The 15,737-nt window shown below is 42.4% G+C and overlaps 1 long non-coding RNA gene across 1 annotated transcript; it reads left to right on the forward strand.

Annotated features, from left to right (window-relative positions):
- The first annotated feature begins 2,509 nt into the window (after positions 1–2,509).
- LOC135983923 (uncharacterized) lies at positions 2,510–7,019 on the forward strand. Its single transcript, XR_010601781.1, has 3 exons — positions 2,510–2,527; positions 3,569–3,680; positions 6,881–7,019. It is a non-coding gene; the product is annotated as an uncharacterized LOC135983923 (long non-coding RNA).
- Positions 7,020–15,737: the final 8,718 nt, after the last annotated feature.

Here is a 15,737-nt window from a genome sequence, read left to right on the forward strand (position 1 = left end):
TTAAGGATGTATTGCAGTCATTCACCCACATCCTCCATTATAATAAAGATGTAGGGTAGATTTTCTGCTGTGGATATCGGCTCCCTATCCCTGGGGTGGCTTGGTGAATCTCCCCTTTACCACTCCAGGGGCTGGGCTAATGCTCCAGATTAGCACCTGCTGAGGGGAGCAGGGCCGCGCAGGGCTGGGGGAGTTTTATATGGCAGCACTAGGTGAGGACTTTGCAAGCTGTAGACATACCTATTTCCACTGTTCCGATGATTAACACTGCCCATAAGACACCTTTCAAGATCCATGGATCGGACACATGCCTATCACATGTGGGATACATTGTCCAGTGCACTAAATGCCCCAATAACAACTATGTGGATTAAACCAGGCAATCACTACCCTCACATGAACTCACGCAGAAAAATGATAAATGACAAAAACACCATATCACCGCTGGATGAACACTTTTCACAAAGCATTCACAGTATATCTGACCTCTCAGTCCTCATTCTCAAAGGCAACCTGCTGCACAATGCCTTCAAAAGACAAGCCTGTCAGCTTAAATTCATAGCTTTGCTAGACACTAAAAATTATGGACTGAATAGAGACACTGTATTTATGGTTTATTAAAACAATCTGTAATTCAACCTTCCTTCCCCCCAGATTTTTTTTCCTTCTGGCCACTTCACTTTGAATGGTCCCTTGAAATATGTGTTAATTACTTATGCTAAACTATCCCTGTTTAACCTTGTATTGTGACACTCTGAGTACATTTCCCAGGCCTGAAGAAGAGCCCTGTGTAAGCTTGAAAGCTTGTCTCTCTCACCAACAGAATTTGGTCCAATAAAAGATACCTCACCAACTTGTCTTACTGAAGTTAAGTATCAGGGGGTAGCCGTGTTAGTCTGTATCTACAAAAACAACAAGGAGTCTGGTGGCACCTTAAAGACTAACAGATTTATTTGGGCATAAGCTTTCGTGAGTAAAAACCTCACTTCTTCGGATGCATAGAGTGAAAGTTACAGATGCAGGCATTATATACTGACACATGGAGAGCAGGGAGTTACTTCACAAGTGGAGAACCAGTGTTGACAGGGCCAATTCAATCAGGGTGGATGTAGTCCACTCCCAATAATAGATGAGGAGGTGTCAATTCCAGGAGAGGAAAAGCTGCAACTACACACCACACCACAGAAACACCAACCCAGGAACCTATCCCTGTAGCAAACCTCGTTGCCTACTCTGTCCCCATATCTACTCTGGCAACAGCATCAGAGGACCCAACCACATCAGCCACACCATCAGGGGCTCATTCACCTGCACATCCTCTAATGTCATATATGCCATCATGTGCCAGCAATGCCCCTCTGCCATGTACATTGGCCAAACGGGACAGTCCCTCCGCAAAAGAATAAATGGACACAAATCGGACATCAGGAATGGTAACATACATAAGCCAGTAAGTGAACACTTCAATCTCCCTGGTCATTCTATTACAGATTTAAAAGTCACTATCATTGAACAAAAAAACTTCAGAAACAGACTTCAAAGAGAAACAGCAGAACTAAAATTCATTTGCAAATTCAACACCATTAATCTGGGCTTGAATAGGGACTGGGAGTGGCTGGCTCACTACAGAAGCAGCTTTTCCTCTCCTGGAATTGACACCTCCTCATCTATTATTGGGAGTGGACTACATCCACCCTGATTGAATTGGCCCTGTCAACACTGGTTCTCCACTTGTGAAGTAACTCCCTGCTCTCCATGTGTCAGTATATAATGCCTGCATCTGTAACTTTCACTCTATGCATCCGAAGAAGTGAGGTTTTTACTCACGAAAGCTTATGCCCAAATAAATCTGTTAGTCTTTAAGGTGCCACCAGACTCCTTGTTGTTACTGAAGTTAGTGAGTTTTGGATCATGCCTGTTGAGATGGAGGCTCTGATGCTCCTTTCATGAATCAATGGAGTTATACCTTTGCATCTGATGAGAGCCTTTTCCTGTGGAAAGAACTTCAGTGTCTTTATAAATTCATAAATGAATCTGCATCTATTTTTACAGGATTGAGGAGAATGGTAAACAAAGTGAGAATGCTTTCATAGTAGTTTTACAGGAAGCTCTTAATGAGCATCTAAATTACATACATAATAGAATAATACAATATCTTTTTTACTTTGATGATTACTTCATTTTGTAGGCATTCATTAAGCTTTGCAGATTTATTGTTACATTCACAACAAAACATGTTTTTTGTTACTATTTTCCCATTGCTAGGGATGAGTGGACATAAACGTCCATGACAATGTCTTTAATCTGTGAAAGGCCCTGCCATCCCTGACATGAATAATTTGTAGGGGGCAGGAGAAAACCACTGTCATAGGGTGGCTAGCTCTTGTAATTGAAGTAGGTCCAGTGCCCCTGTATCAGAACAGGTGCTCTCAGTTGGCCCAATTAAGGGGGTGGAGTTGTACCTGGGGCTATAAAGGGTCAGAGAGTGCTCAAGCTATTCAGTCAGAGTTGCTTGAGGAAGCACTGGGTGAGTAAGAAAGTTTGTGAATTAGGGCTTATTGGTCAGTTAAGAAAGGCAGTTGAAAGGTAACAGAGACCAGGGGAGTGGAGATGGCTTTGGCTCCTGGGGGAAGTAGAAGGTGTTTCCTGGAGGAATGCTAAGGATGACAGCAGCAAAAAAGGCTTGTTGGCTAACTTTTGCCAAGCTAGAGACCATAGATGGGAAATGGCTGCTTGAAAGCAGCTGTAGCAGTAGAGCTAGTTGCCTACTTGTTCTCAGTTGGTGAGTCAGGGCTGAAGGCAGGAGAATAGCAGAGGGGCTTATCCACTGATATCTTTACTATTGGAGAACTGAAGAAGAGTGGGAGAGCCAGGGGGTCTGAGGGATGCTTCCCTGGTTAAAATAATCTCCCTCTATAGAGGCAGTGGGGATTACACTTTAATGTGGAATTGTACTTCAGTTGGGTGGCTCTCCTGGCAGAGGGACTAAAGAGCAGCTGAGGTGTGGTGGAAGATGTTAGCAAGTGGCCCATCATGGAATGGGATTTTAAGGATTATATGCACTGTATGATATGGACTATTTAGGACTCTTAGTTATGGACTGACTTGTACTACCTTGATGATAAACTGGCCCCAAGGAAGGATATTATTGAGACAAAGCTTGTGTGAGTTTATTGGGCAACTCTGAAGGAGGGGAAACTGAGGCAAGTGTGCCTGGCATGCTGAGAACTGCCACAGGAGGGTACTGCAGTTACTACTAGCTTGTTACAAGTAGTATCTCTCCTACTTGTGTCTTTAGATATTCAAAATCTCTCCTGATAGGTATGTATTTTCTTCTGAGACAGCTTTCTCTGTTCTAAATTATAGTATGCTACATATAACACTCTAGTTATGTCACTTCCATCACCTTCCTATAAGACTTTGATTTAATCAATGCCTGCTTTGGCTGCATATACAATAATTCTCTAATCTTTTTAAAGAGAAGATACCAGACTTGCTTGGGGGGGTTCCACCAGCAAATGAGTGTCTTAACCATAACATATGTTCATCTTCAATTCTCATGTATGAGTATGCTGTTTGTGGCAACCCTCTGAAGATTTAATTAAGTGGAAGCGGGATCAGCCTGTAACTTTGTAACAAAACTCAAGCACTGATGAATGTATAATCTATGTAACAGGAAGGTAAGTCTAATTACTCAACAATTCTGTGCTACAGAGTTCCCCTCTGACTTAAAGTATTTGCACAAACCATGAGTTCCTATCTTTGCAAGAGACTATAGTTGGATTTTCTATAGGAAATTTCTGGATACTAAAAGTGGAAATAATCACTTTTTTCATTTTTTAGGAATCCAGTACTAGTCTTTGCTATCAGACAGTTATGCATGCACACAATAATGTTAAATTCCTTTTTATGAATAACACTACAAGGAAACATTACAGCACAGCAGTTACAATGCACTCTACCTAGACTAACATAGCTAAATAGAGTCAAGTATCAGGGGGTAGCCGTGTTATTCATAGAGGTTCACTTCATTTCCTTTTAAAAGGAAGAATATAACACAGGGCCTAAATGTACATATAATACCTTACAAAATAAATACAGTGATTGGGACTGGGATTTCTGACAATAAGATCTTTCATGTAGGCTCACCCTGGGTATTGACAATTAAATAAAACTTTTAGTTATACCAATAATCAGTAGTTTCACCATCCATGCTATTGAGCACATAAACCACTTCAAATAAGGAAGAAAAAAATCAAATTTCTGTAGGTGTTACACTCACACTCTGTTTCAATGATGTAGTACATGTCCTGAACACCTCTGGCCTGCAGTCTTCATTCCTCCTTTATGGTAGTATTCACAAGTCTCAATCTCACTGGTTCCTGTAAAATTACAGGATACTATATTGAGATCCAACCCATAGATTTAGTTTGGATTTCCTAGTGCAGCTCTATCCTACCCGGCTGGGCTGGATGTGACTGGTGCTCAGAATGGCTGTCAAGTCTGTACCCTTGACAGAACTCGCTAGTAATTGGCCATGAGCTTCTAACTGAGAGGGGTGTAAAATTCAGGAATGTTTGCCCTTAATGGAGCCTTCTATCAGTGGCAGATATTGCATGGACCCAGGGGACCCCAAAAAAATATCCCCACAAGTCTCAGGGCTGGAAGAGCTCTTGAGGGGGCCACTGCAGAGTCTCAGAGCTACTCAACTCTCAGGGTTGTGCATGTAAAGGAGGGAGCAGGGGATGGAAAGGGGGGGGCTGTAGGTGGAATGGGGGCAGGTCCATGGTTCTGGGGGCCCTCCACTTGCTCTGGCCTAGGGCCCCAGCCCCCAGGAGACCTTTATCCATCTCTACCTTCCACACTAGCTTCAAAACACCTAGTGAATATGGCTAATAACTTCCTGCACTCCCTCTAGTGTGCTGAAATAGCAACTACTTCTTTGCAATCACTGATAGCACTATACCAGCTGTGGCCAAAATTACTGACCCTCCGAACTGCATATAATCTTCAGAAGTTTGAGAGCCACAAAACATGCACAATCTGCCCTGTGGGGCAGTGCCTGCCAGGGTGCAGGGCTTCTGCCCCGATGCCCACCCCTTGCAGGGCAGAAGCCCCTAGTCCCACCAGCGTCTGCAAGGCAGAAATCCCAAGCTCCCTCTGCCCAGTTTTATATCTGGAGAATGGGGGAGTGTATGGGGGGGGGCCCCTCTGGGAGCTTCATTTTAACTGTAAAAGAGCTGCATATGGCTTACAAGCCAGAGTTTAGCCACTCCTCTATACTGCCACCTTGTCTGAGAGCAACTGTAATTACAGCAATAAGTGGTTTTTGGCTGAACACCATGAAATAAGAAAAAGAAATGGGGGTCACACATGCAAATATGGTGGATGGAATTTGTTTTTGTTCCATGCTTCAAAGTAAAAAAAAAAAAAAAAAAAGACCCACCATGTTCTTCTCCTTCCCCTCCACCCCATCTTAGCCATACAATCCCTGCAAAGGGTAATAAATTATTCCTTCCCTCTTACCACCACCTGATTCTGGCCTGGCTCATCAGAGGTATTGGCTGCATAACTCCCATTGATTTCAGTGGGAGTATAATGAAGTGGTCTGTCCCCTTCAGGCTTGTAGAGCCTATGGAGTCAGCCAGCCCCTATTCTGTAATATAGCCCTCAAAGATTTCTGCATCTTTGAGGTACAAAATGACGCAGAAGCAGATGTGGGGAGAGATGAAGTGGTCTCAGGGGAACAGTTTGTGCCTGGGGAAAATCTGCTATTTCTTCAAGGGCCCACAAAAAAGCCTTGAAGAGAGGTCAGAGTGATGCTCCCCCTCTCCCAACTGGAATCTAGTCTGAGAAAGAGGGCAATGTATGTTTTTGCCTCCCCCTTCAAAGGGGGACACCAACAGGGGAAGGTTACTGTCTGCTGAGCTCTTTTCACTGATGGAGAAAGGGGCCAGGTTGGGGGCAGGAGGAATCTAGCTTGAGGCTGAGCTCTTTTCACTGATGGAGAAAGGGGCCAGGTTGGGGGCAGGAGGAATCTAGCTTGAGGACACAGATGGGCTGTGCTCATTTGTTCTGGCCAGGCTAACAAGGGCTGTGGGCCTCCTCTATCAAAGAAGCAGCCTGACATGAAATTCTCACCCAGCCCCAAGAAGGGGTCTATGAAGACCCCTGAGTATAAAGGGGGACTCTCTTGTGGAGAAGCTGATTACACTAATAAGCTAGGAGAAGGGGAATATTGTTTAAAGGCTCTGGGTGTGAGTGGCTTATTTTTGAACCCCCTAAAGAGGGGAATGTGCCTCCAGGGCCTTGCTGTGCCACAAGGGGGCATTCTGGGAGGCAGATGCCTAAACACCTTTGAGAATCTGGGCTCTAGTTTCTCTCAATACCCAGCATAATATACCTTTTTGAAGATAATGGATGTTGTAGCTACCTTTCATTTGGGATAAATGTAAAAAGATGTCAAGCTCCTTTTGGAATAAGATGGCTGAAACAATTGAACTCTTCCCCCAAACACAGCTTTGCTTCTGACTGGTCTTGCGTGTGACCTATATGGGTAAAGGGGTTTCAGTAGGGGCTGAATGTCAATGCAGAGGGCTGGGCATATTGTCTTGATACAGCAGTGTGTGAGCAGACACAGCCAGAAACATGACAGAAGGCAGAAGAAAGCTAGGATGACCAGAGAAGTACTTGTAGTATAACTGAGAAAGCAGAGTGCTTTTTGGGTAGAGTGGCTGCAAAAAGAGGATTAGCATCTTGAGCAAAGAAACTTTCCTGTTTGATTCCTATTGTGGTCAGAAAAGCAGGACTTTGTGTACATTCTTTGTAAATAAATGGGATTACATCAAAATAATAGATTGCATCCATTTTCTCCTAATAGCCAATATTAAGATCTTGAGGGTTGTTTCTAACCATTTGAGTCTAAGATTAATATTGGTGTGAGTGGTCCCAGTTTACAAGGAGAGAGTATCTTCAATGAAGACAGAACAAATAATGGAGGTGCCTGCAGAAATAAAAAATGGCTTGAAGGAATTCAAATCTGCTGGAGACTTCACAAAAGGCAATCAAGTAGCATTTTCAAGCTTCCAGAAAGGGTTGGGATGACCTGCAGGCAGAGGAAGTCTTTTGTTGAAGGAGCAACTACAAAGTGTCCAGGCAGACTAGGAAGCCCAGCTGCAATGCCTCCAATCTGGAATGGTAAAACAGATCACTGAGGTGACTAGTGACCAGAAATTTTCCACGAAGTAGTGAAGACTGGAAAATTCTTTGTCAACTTGAAACTTGCTAACAGATGAGCTGCAGCAAGGACTTAAACTGAAAAATAATCTAGGAAGTAAAAGGGTCCCAAGTGATAGTGGAAGTCAGCCACCTGGATGGGCATAGAATTGAACCAGCCAGAGAACTTAGTTTCCTACCCAGTTTGTAACCCACAGAGGCCCAGAATGGATGGTTGTTTGCCCCAGCTAAAATAACACACACTCCACTTTTCTGGGGGGAGGAGGAACTCCTGGGAGACTTATGTCACTCAGTTTGACATCCAAGCTCAAACAAATGCTTGGGAAGATGAACAGAAAAGACTTGTTAAGCAGGTAGCTTGAATGGCCCAGTTTTGACAGTGCTACACAACTTGTACCCAGGAAAAAGATTGAATTGTCCAGATCTGGACCTTGATAGGTACTTTAGTAATCAGATTGATGGCTATCTCTAAGAGCTGGGAAAGAGAACTGACAAAGGACCTCTGGAGACTTGTCTTTCTGGCACTGTATACCAATGAAGACTTCCAGGATAAAACAATAATGGACCAATTTACAGATCTTAAGTTGGACTTGTAGATATAGCATGTATTGGCCTCCTTTCATTGATCTTTAAGGCTATGGAATTGGCCACAGAACTTAATTTCTTAACAGCAGGTCACCAGAAGAGAAACAGCTGCTAAGGAGGAGATGGAAGCTGATCATCATGAGCTCTAAGTACAGCTGTCCAATATTTATGATTGAAAAGGTGATTTCTAATCTGGTACACAAGATAAGAACTAGAAAGTGATAAATTCTGTTTGTAAAATGAGGAGAAACTGGTGGTGCAACAATTAGCAGAAACAGTACAGTTAAATGCTGGTACTGTGGGGGGGGGGGGGGGGGGGGGAACTAGCCCCCCCAAAGATTTTCATAATCAGAAATGTAAGATAAGCGTGGACAGACCATCGAAGTGTCTAGTAAAATCCCCTCACTCAGTGTGGGGAGTGAGGTTTGGGGGACACCCAGTTAAAGTTCCAAAGTGTGGAGGTACCACTTTTTGTTTGGGTCTGGGCAGTTAAATGATTATGGGAGTGGGCTTCTCTTTTTACATGGTTTATTGTAGCCCCAAGCTTGATGACCCTTTGAGAAGACCTTGCCCCACTTGCTGTCACAATTTTGTCATGTTACACTATTAGCAGCATGGGAATTCTAAGTTTGGATCACACCACCATATGGTAGGACATTAAGCACTACTGTTGTGTGATATGCACATCACATCTCTATACTCTGGTTATGGGACTGACTTACTACTGCATCACTTTCTTACACCAGTATAACTCACTGTTGCACCACAATAAAACTAGAGCAATGCATTGGTGAATCAGGTTCCTTTAACTTCACAAATCTCTCTATATTAGGGTAGAAGGAATTTTAAAACTGTTCTAAGAGAATGTCTTACTGTGGCTATGCAATACTCTACATCCATCTGCAATACTGCATCTGCTATAATGTCGCATTTCAGTTTTATTTAATACTTCTAATCAGATATGCAGTACTTTTGAGTATATTGGCCTTCCATTCCAAGAGAACCCTATCTGACTTTTTTCTAATATCACTTTTAGTGTAACAGTCCAAGTGATTCTAGCCATATTTTCCACAAGTGGTGTTAATTACTTTCAACAAGTAGGAACTTGTTTGAAAAGCATCCTAATACTTTTTTATGGTGACTTAACTGTTTTTAAAGATTCCATTCACACACTGTCACAGAATGAAATAGCAGTTAATTTTTTTTAATATGGAATAAGAAACACACAGCTACAACAGTGGTCCCTGGCCAGCCAGCCCCAAGGCAGCAGTCCCTGGCTGGCCCGCCCACAAGACTTAAACATGTATTTTTAGTAAAAATACATGGACTGGTCACAGGCCCTGAGTGTGTGTTGTCCATGACTTTTACTAAAAATACCCATGATTAAATCATAGCCGTAATAGTAAGGAATAGTAAAATGTTTACATTGACTTAGTAATGCCAACCAGGATCAAATCAGCTAATGTAGAATTAATATTTTCAAAGACACTGTTATACACTTGCAAAATGTAGTGGTTTTCACAAAACAGATAATTTGATGTACCTGCATTTTGTTGCAATTTCAATTAGTAACACTCAGCATTAGAAAATTTAGTATAGGTTGAAATGAGAGCCAAATTAAGCAGGACTTGCAGCATAGCCATCTATGTAAGCAAATACACTTGCAGTAGAGGTAGATGGAGATTCCACTCCTAAACATAATTACTGAATTTGCTCACTTTAAGGAATATGGATCATATGAGTTTGACCTTGTATTTATCTTGTCTGGCTATCTTTTCCAGACCTGAAGACTAGCTATGTGAAGCTCAAGCTTGTCTCATCCACCAAAAGAAGTTAGTCCAGTAAAAGATATTCCTTCATCCACCTTGTCTCCAGTTGTAAATTAACTAACATTCTAACCTCAGAGAAGGAGAGTCTTAAAAGCAAATTGCATTTCATGCCCTAGACAAATATTGAAGTATTTCAATATCTCTCTTAGAGAACTCCCAACCTACTTATGTAGAGGAAAAATAGGAATAGGGTGGTATGTAGAGGAAGCAAGTGTTAATAGCAACTGGGAATGTAACTGTTGCAAAGTTCAGGTTTAGGAACAGGCCTGTTTGGTGGATTAAGGATCACTTGAAAGGTAACTTATGTTTGCTGCAAACAATCAGATGTTAAATAAACATTAAAAAATATTCCTGCCAAATGCTTCAGAATTGCCCTAGTTTAGTTCTTGTAATTAAACAATTACATCAAGAACCTCAAAATCACAGCCACCTGCTCCCTGAAACCAAAGTACAATTGACTCATTCACTCACCTGCACGCTACCTTGTCTGCTGCTACCTTGACCTGACTCCCATTGCAAGTTAATGGGGCACTGGAGAAGCTTGAAACAGAACCAGAAACCCCTGACCATTTAAGTGATAATTCTACAATTTTAATAGTTTACTACAACCATAGTAGTGGGGTATACTCCGTGCTTAATTTGTGCTGGGGCTTAACCCTGGCACCTCTGGATGCTGTGTGTATAATTTAAAAAAAAAATGTGCTTGAGCCCCAGCACCTCTTTGATTACAAATTAAGCACTGGGCATACTGGTTAGATTCAAGTCAGGGGTTCTATTCCTGGCTCCGCCCCTGCTTCTATCACTTCCTTGTGCTCTATGTAGGCATTTACATCAATTTTAGAGAGGTAAAAACTCGAACATTGGTAACTTGTAGTAATTTGAGACTCTCACTGTACAAAGAAGTATGCTGGCATAGTAAAAGCAGCAAAGCTCAAGTGTAGATGTGGTTATGCTAGTATAAAAGTGCTCTGCTAAAACAAATCATACAGCTGCAAGACACTGTTATGAAACTATAACTGCATCTACCCTAGGGCTCTTACTGACCTAATGTTACAAAAAATTACACTCCTAAGTGACAATTATGTTGGTAAAACTTCTTAAGCATAGACCAAAGGAGAGGGATTGCCGAAGCTTCACAAGCTTTGACAATCCATGTTCTAACTCCACTATGGCTTATGGCAAAATGTGGACCACATACTTAAATTATCCAGAAATGTGTAAGTTGTCAAAATTTGCATAAAATATTGCACCATGTACAGTTGCAAACTCTCATGTCTTTAATCAGTAGTTTTCCTTTAAGTGTATCACTATAGGCAGCTAAACAAATGTTTTGCCCAAGAATATATCTATCTAAAATAAACTTCTAAACTACGCTTTGTGAAGTGTCTCTATCGGTACTTGCTTAACTGTGAGTGGTGTGAAATATGGAAGCTTCCATATTAAAGATACTTTGCAGCAGAAACTCCTGTCCAATGATGTAGATTACCATGTATGCCATGCAGCTTTCCAGCTGAATACATGAGAAAAGCAGAGAAACTGTTACTGTAAGGCAAATTGTTTTTAAACAAATATTTTTAAATCTTTTCTTTTCCCATTCAAAAGCAGAGCTATATTTCCTGTCTTTAACTTGCAGTACATCACACTATAGGATGCTCTTGTCTGTTCCTTGTTGCTTATATTTGATAGGCACCATATTTAGTGGGCTGGTGGGTTTTTAAAATTTTATTTATATATATATATATATACACACACACACACACACACACTGTTCTTGGCAATCATAGGGATTAGAATATCCTTCATGTCGCATAGCACTTCCTGTTCATTTCACATGCATTCCTTCTGGCCTACCTATTAAACCACCTAATAACCATATGGCTCTGGCAGAGAGTTCATCTTCTTTCTAGTCTTGAAAAGAGAGGAACCCACTTATTCTGGTTGACATGATTTGCTATAAAGCGGAATAACCTACACAAGATGGTTGTAAATTCCTTGTTAATTCTTTATGGCAAGTAAAGCACAAACCAGTCTGTCTTCTCTTGGATGGCATCAAGGACCCACATTGTCAAGACCACACCCAATTCCTCTGCAAACTAGAATATTAAAATATAGTTTAGTTGTTACGGGTAACAACCCGCATGGCAGCTGGTCATAGGGAACACTGTAAAAATGTCACCTAACATCACACAGGTGTGTAATACTTAGGGCCCTACCAAGTTCACTGTCCATTTTGGTCAATTTCACGGTCATAGGATTTTAAAAAATCCTAAATTTCATGAATTAGATATATAAATCTCAAATTTCACAGTAACTGAATTTTACAGTAACTGTAGAGGTCCTGACCCAAAAGAGGGTCAGGGGTGGGGATGGAGTGCAAAGTTAATAGAGGGGTATCGCAGAATTGCCACCCTTACTTCTGCTCTGCCTTCAGAGCTGGGTGGGCCAGAGAGTGGTAGCTGCTGGCCAGAAGCCCAGCTCTGAAGGCAGTGCTGCCGCTAGCAGCACAGAAATAAGGGTGGCAATACCATACCATGCCACCCTTACTTTTGTGCTGTTGCCTTCAGAGCTGGGTGCCTCGCCAGCAGCCGCAGCTCTCTAGCCCACCCAGCTCTGAATGCAGTGCAGAAGTAAGGGTGGCAATACCAAACCCCCTAAAATATCCTTGTGACACCCCCCACAACCACTTTTTGGGTTGGGAACCCCCAGTTTGAGAAACACTGGTCTCCTCCATGAAATCTTTATAGTGTAGGTAAAAGTACACAAAAGAGCAGATTTTACAGGGAAGACCAGATTTCATGGTCTGACACATTTTTCATGGCTGTGAATTTGGTAGGGCCCAAATAATACTTATGACAGTGTTATAAAATGGTAACACCAACCCCCTTTTGAGATCTCATTAGAGTTACCAGTAAGAGATGGTAACCTTTCTCCCTCCCCCCCCAGCTCTGCAGCATGTTCAGATATCACTTGGAAAAGATTCCAGACAATTTGTCACTGTTCCATCTTCACTATAAAGGATTTACCAAATAGAGTGCAATTGTACTGGAACAAGATAACACTCACAACAGACTCGGGGGTCAGCTGAGGTGGGGTCAGGCTCTATTCTGAAAATGCAACTCAGCACTTAGCAGGTAAGGTGCCAGGTAGCTGTTGCTTTGAGCAGACACTGACTTGCACTTGTTGTGTTCTCTTATAGCTGGTGTGGGCAGTGACCAATTTTTTTGGGGGGGGCGGGAGGGACTATACTAATTCAGTTACACACCCTACATCAGCTGCATGAGTTTTACATCAATGCCTTTTTGCTGTTTTTCACACCACACAAATGATTGTAGGAAAACACATAACTACTTCTGGATTCTAACCTTGCATGCAGCATAATCAATGATTTATTTGTGAAATTTCTACATATGGAGACTGAAACCACACAAAGGTCTTCAAGCTGTGAATAGAAGTACAATGTTATGTCATGGTTCCTGATCAAAACCCTACTGAGCTCAGTGGGAATGTTTCCATGGACTCCAGTAGGAGTTGGATGGCATCCATAATTAGCAAATGATAATACAAACCACTATATATATATAGAGAGAGAGAGAGAAGGAGAAACTACATGCCTAAGCTATGAAGTAATTTTCACGTTTAGTGCCTTTTTGTACCAGGATCTCTAAGTACTCCTCAGAGGTAGGGAAATTGACTCACAGAGAGGTTAATGATTATCAAATGATTTTCCCCAAGGTCACAAAGCATAGTTTAGAGGAGGTGGTGCTGGTGAATTTCTCTGCCATCACCTCCTTGAAATCTGTCACTGAGCCAGGGCCAGCTCTGGCTTTTTTGCCGCCTCAGGCAAAAAAGCCTCCGGCCGCGCCCCCTCCCCCCCCCCAGCGCGGTAGGGGAGGGTGCAGGGGGGCGGTGAGCCCCGGCCGGGGCTCCGCTCTCCCCGGCGGCTGGGGGGAGGGTGCCAGGGGGAGGGCGGCCGGAGCCCTGGGAGGAGGGCGGAGTGCCTGGCTGGGGCTCCGCTCTCTCCGGGGGGAGGGCGGCGAACCCCAGCTGGGGCTCCGCTCTCCCCGGCGGCGAGCCCCGGCTGGGGCTCTGCTCTCCCTGGCGGCCGGAGCCGGAGCACCACACCACGCCACCCCCCTCCAGGTGCCGCCCCAAGCACAAGCTTGGTGGGCTGGTGCCTGGAGCCGGCCCTGCACTGAGCAGACGTTGTATATTTTGACAGATTGTCGTGTTGGTTGGCTGCACAGTTTGAGTTATACATGAGGCATATTGGATGTTAAAATGTGTCCCTTAGAATTATGGCTTTTTGGTATCTTATTAGCAATTGAGTATCATAGTAATTTAATACTATTGTGCAAATAAACATGTTTTCTTTGCTGAACAGTTCAGATACTTATTGAAGTTTTGGCCCCAGTCAATGGCTGCATATCTGCCTATTAGAATGCACTCAGATGGTTTTCCTTAATGGAAATTCCTGGAGATTTGCTCTTTGAAATCCAGTGCTTCACCAGGTTAATCTCTGGGACTCTTCCTTTTGCTCTCATTTTGTATTCTGAGGTAGCACTGTTGATAGCTTTTGGGGATGGATTTTCATCTTTAACCTGAAGGTTTATCATGCAAATGAATATAATGGTCGCAGTGATTTCTGCTGCTTCAGTCCTGCCTTTGAGCCACAAAGTTTAGATACATAATCATTCTTTACATTGGCAGTTATGTAATTTTGCCTCCTACATGCCTAAATCCCTTTAGAAAATGAGACTTGGATTAATAAATCAGTTAGGCATTGCTGCACTCAGTGCTGCAATGCCTAGACACATTTTTAAAAATCAAGACTTTAGGCCTTACTGTACTAGTGAATGATACTACACCTTCACTGGCAGTTTGTCTGTAGGTATCTATATTTGGATGCAGTTTCTATTTTAATAGATACATAAATTTACATGACACTTTCTTTTTATTTAATATAATACATTGTATTCAAGAATCCAGGGATTTCTAAATAACGCCACTCAGAAGGACCATTTCAGGGGGCTATTTAGTGCTTTTTGTACAATGAGATTCACGGTTTAGACTGGGCTGCCTTATCATTTTTTCACTTCTCTAGACATGGTTGAGAAGCTTCTTTTGATGTAATCCTGGGACCCAGTCCTACAAACCTTTATTTGTGAGAGTGGTCCTCGCTCTCACAAATAATCCCATTGGTGTCAACAGGGCTACTCATGTGACTAAGGGCTATTTTCAGGAGTAAGGATTTTCAAAATTATTACCCTATTCCTGAGTTTGTCTAAGTTCAACATGGATAGCATCACTCTTCCCACTTGTGTTTTGCCTGTATGTGGTGGTTCTTCTGTGTTTTCCGTGTGCAATGTCTTTATCCTCTTTCTCTAGGCAATAGTTTTGCCCCTATCAATATATGGAATAACATTATCTGAAGTGCTGTTATTTTTTCCACAGGAAGACCAGGGCCTCCATAAATGATCTGAAATCATATATGCCAGGGAAAATATATACAAAGCTCACATATCACAGTAGGGCCAAATATTGAGTGCTTGATCATCTCTCAAATTTTATTTGTCACCAAGAACTTTCTTTATGAATGAAAGCAGTAAGGATTGCAGCATTTTGTGGCATGCCACAGGGAAATCTAGTGAGCAGATAGGCATGCCATGAACAACAATTATGTATTTTAATGGAAAATGCTCTCAGACATGCCTTTCACTCTAGTGATATCCCTGATCTCGCTCGCCTCAGTACAATTTATAGTAGGAAGAGAGCCTGAGACATAAGCCCTTGTATCAGAGGCCTGAGACCTGGGCTAAAATAGTGTCAACTTTGCTGATGATGTAAAGCAAAGTTAAGTTGTGTCTCAGGCTCACTTCCTATTACACAAATCATGAGTTAATCTGTTAAAGTTATTCCATTGTAAAAGCAGCGTAATGAAAATCAGAATCTGGCTCTTACAGCCTTAGGCTATAAGAACCGTAAGAACTGTCAAGTAACTGAGGAGATGCTCAAGGATCTAAAAATAGCACAGCAGCGGTTGTGGTGTTTTCTAATTAGGCATTGCTTAGGGAATTAAGAGTTGACCCT

The sequence above is a fragment of the Chrysemys picta genome, chromosome 5 (genome assembly GCF_011386835.1).
Source record: "Chrysemys picta bellii isolate R12L10 chromosome 5, ASM1138683v2, whole genome shotgun sequence".
NCBI classification, from domain to species: Eukaryota; Metazoa; Chordata; order Testudines; family Emydidae; genus Chrysemys; species Chrysemys picta.